This window comes from Cornus florida, unplaced genomic scaffold (assembly GCF_030987335.1).
Source record: "Cornus florida cultivar Cherokee Brave unplaced genomic scaffold, ASM3098733v1 CherokeeBrave_3.0.0_Hap2_Chr05, whole genome shotgun sequence".
NCBI classification, from domain to species: domain Eukaryota; kingdom Viridiplantae; phylum Streptophyta; class Magnoliopsida; order Cornales; family Cornaceae; genus Cornus; species Cornus florida.
The window spans coordinates 98,437,203-98,441,098 of NW_026775575.1; the positions used below are offsets into that span (position 1 = coordinate 98,437,203).

Here is a 3,896-nt window from a genome sequence, read left to right on the forward strand (position 1 = left end):
TCAGTAGGTCCTTAACTTCCTTATTATTTATGAAGATTCATTGTTCATATATATTAAGCTAAAGGATGAGCAAATAAAACATGCTGATAGCAAATGTTTCTTAATTGAAACTCTCTTAACATCAAACCTCAGCAAAACAGAACACACAACACTCCCATTTATTTACAAAAACACTCTCTTAATTACTATTATTATTTGAGGTGCAAACAAACATTATTTCACCAAGTAGTCACAACTCACAAGTGACAAGTCTAGGTTAAGGACCTCTTACTCCACATCGTTACTTCCATACATTTCCAGAAGGAAAAGAGAGGACCCTCTAGGGTAAAACACAACCCTATAATTAGTCCCACCAGGACAGGTGAATGTGCTTGTAGGATCATCCTGAGGGTAATTATAGGCGTCACGGCACCTCTCCTTGAAAAACTTTGAATAATTTGTAGGCCCACAAAGTCCCTTTGTGCAGCAGTATTCATCTGTCTTCAATGTCGTGCATGGGTTGTTACACCCGCCCGGGACCAGCAACGGATTTGGGCATTGCCCATTGATGTCGGCCGTGCACGAAATGCCCCGGCAACTGCCGGTGGTGGGGCTAAAGTCCACGGGGATGTTGAACCCATCAACCAGGGATATGTCAAAGAAATCCAGGTTGCCAAATTGGTATAGTGCGTATTCAGCTAGGGTGTTTGGTAGGACACCCCATCCCGTGCACTCTAAGACCCCACCACAGTCCCCTGTTTGGCAATGGCCCCTCCCAGCAGCATCAAAGTTGCAATTGGTCCGACCCCAAATGCGAGCCATCTTGGTGGCTGCGGGCACGTTTAGGGTCCAGGTTTGGCCTCGTTCGAGGCAGCTGCCGCCACCGGGGGGATGCGGCGGCCTACACAATGTAGGGGCAATTGTTGCGGATTTCGAAGGTGGCTGCATTGGTGGTGCTGAAAAGGGTGAGGAGGAGGAACAAAGAGAGGGTGGCTAAATTGCCCATGTTGTTGGTAGGTGATACTATATTTAGACTAGGGGTGTGTGTGTGTGTGTGTGTTTTAGTTTTGTTGCTTGGTTTCTCTGAGATGGTTGGGGGTTTATATAGAGCAGGGGCGGCTTTTGGGTTCATGTAAATAAATAAAGCCACATGAGGACCAGTAAAAAAAGATGGAGGCGGCTACACGTAATGACTCATAATGGAGATAATGTTAAAGGGGAAAAATCACATAACCCCCCTGTACTAATTTTTTCGTTCAAAATGCCCCCACTAAAATTAAACACCCCCCTAAACTAACAAAACCCATCAAGTTGCCTCGAAATGACAAAATTGCCCTTCTAAGTTAATTGTAAATTTAAAACTTATAAATCTAATTTCTATTTTTTGGGTTAAATTTCAAAATTGTGCAGATGTATTTTCCCTTACAGATCAAAGTCCCAGACTTTGATCATACTGAACTTCGACTCTACGGCGCCGATTGGGGCGCCGTCGTCCTCTCCGTCGACACCGACTCCGATGAGTTGCAACAGGAAGAACCAAAGTATTGTTGTGAACATTTCCTTCTACGGTGGCGTTGCCACAATCACCAACCCAGTCAAGTAAAAATTTTGATTTGGACCTCCTTGTGCGACTCTGGCAACATTTTCCCTCTGTTTGCTCCTCTTGTAAGTAGCTAGAAACACCCAAAATTGATCGGACTCTGTCTTCGCCTGAATATTCACCGCCGAAGGACACCCCAACTCACCGATTCCGGTTGAAATTCCGGCAATTCTTATCGCCAGCGTTTCTAAAATGGGTTCGCCGATAGAGGACGATGTCGTATTGGTCCAGAAAAGAAAGAAACAAGGTGAGCCCCACGGCGATCATCGAATCATTGGAAACCTTAATGCCCTGAACGTTGTCCCGAACATCGCTGACGCTTCGCTGAAGAATCGACCTCGAGAGCCACTAATTCGACGCTTGTGAAGTCGCCGACTAGGAATTCATGTGCACCGGCGGACTCGAAGATGAGTCTCTGTATGTCCTTGTGGTCTCTTCCGACACCGTCCGGCAAAGATTGGCCGAGAGAGAGTCGTTAAGCCATCTGGTCCCCGGCCGAGAGAGTCGTGATGGCCACTGCGATCGTCGCAGCAGTTGAGAGTGAACGGCGAGATCTAGTTGATCAGAATTACGTCGTCGTCGACAATGGCAACGGATGTTTGGTCAGCGAGAGAGCTGAATATGGCTCTAATCGCCGATGAGGTCAAGGAGTAGTGTCCGATTGACGAGAATTCGGTGCGGATAAGTTTAAGTGTGTCGAAGGAGAATTCTTCCCATACATATGAAAGAATGTAAATTCACACACCAAGTCCAGTGTATATATATGTGTTTATAGAATCTCTCTAATTTTATGCGAATAAAACTACCCACAATGCTATATTTTCACACAAATTTCTCCCGTGTTCAATTTTTCTTTTCAACCAAACAAGTCAACACAAACAAATCAAACAACAATTACAATCAGAATGCTCTAAATCTAAATTCAAGGAAGATAGAGATGAATATGGGTTTCTGGTGCTTAAAATCAAAGGAAGATGGAGATGAGCAGTAGACCCACCAACTCAAGGGTATTTTTGTAATCTTACAATAATATTATAAGTTTTAAATATTCATTTAACTTAGAAGGGCAGTTTTGTCATTTCGGGGCAACTTGATGGGTTTTGTTAGTTCAGAAGGGTGTTTAATTTTAGTGGAGGCATTTTGAACGAAAAAATTAGTACAGAGGGGTTATGTATAATATACCTAATGTTAAATTTATGAGATGGGTTTGAATTGTAGCATCTTCTTTTACATTGACAGTGACACTAACCAAAAAAATTATAATACAACTACACGTAATCATTTGCTTATTCATTTTAAGTCTAAAACCTTGATTCAATGCTAAATGAGTAAAAACACTATAAATCTAGAAACTACTTTTGTACCATGGCACTAGTGCAAGTGTCAATTTTTTTGTAACTTTCCCATTTTCCACAGCCTTTTTAGTCAGCTTGGAATCAAGGGAGGAATTAGTAATGGGCTAACCTGGGCTATAGCTCAGGTCCAATTAAAAAAAAAAATTAGTGCTATTGTTTCTATAAGCCCATGTACTACTCTTCTTCTTCCTATTAGTTCAACCCAATCCATAGTATTTCTATAAATAAAAAGAGCTATAAAATTTACAAATGTCAAACCTTAAATATTAGTAATCTCACGAACCATAAACATGCCCAATCACAAAATAAACCATAATAAAGTATAATAGAGCCCAATCCAGTAAATCAAACACATTGTTAGTCTATGGAAGAAGATCTAAACTCTTCGTGTGTAAGGCACTAATGCATAGGTGAATGGATATCATGGATTATTATTGTTAATCCAGTGAAATATTGAATTTTATTTTTGTAAAAAAAAGAGGGGGGGGGGGGTGTGGGCGGCTTTGTTATTGGATTGATTATTTTTTGTTAAATTGGATAATTTACTATATAATGGATTAATAAATAGTCAGGGGCGGAGCACATATGTCTTACTTTCTAATGTAAATTTATTGATAAGGAACATATATATCTTGCATTCTTGTAGTTATTTGTTTTAATACTTGTATGAAGCAAACTTCAATAGATTCTTGACTGGGAAAATACGTTAGAGTTTGCAAGTGTAAATGTGTTAGAAGGTTATAGATTATTGGGTTTAATTGAATAACTGATGCATAATAATTATGTATTTAGAGCATAAATGACACACTAAGCAATCATGGGTTTAATTATTTTTAGCCCTCCCTACTTTGTAATCCTGACTCCGCCCCTGCGTGGAATAATACTCCGCCCCTGCTTGTATCATACCACTGCGTCATTGGGATGGTATATCCGATATTTTTAGTTTGGATCTCATGGAAAGT

The 3,896-nt window shown here is 40.6% G+C and overlaps 1 pseudogene; it reads right to left on the reverse strand.

The window, feature by feature from the left end:
• Nucleotides 1-267: 267 nt before the first annotated feature.
• Nucleotides 268-1,033, reverse strand: LOC132307862 (osmotin-like; annotated as a pseudogene).
• Nucleotides 1,034-3,896: the final 2,863 nt, after the last annotated feature.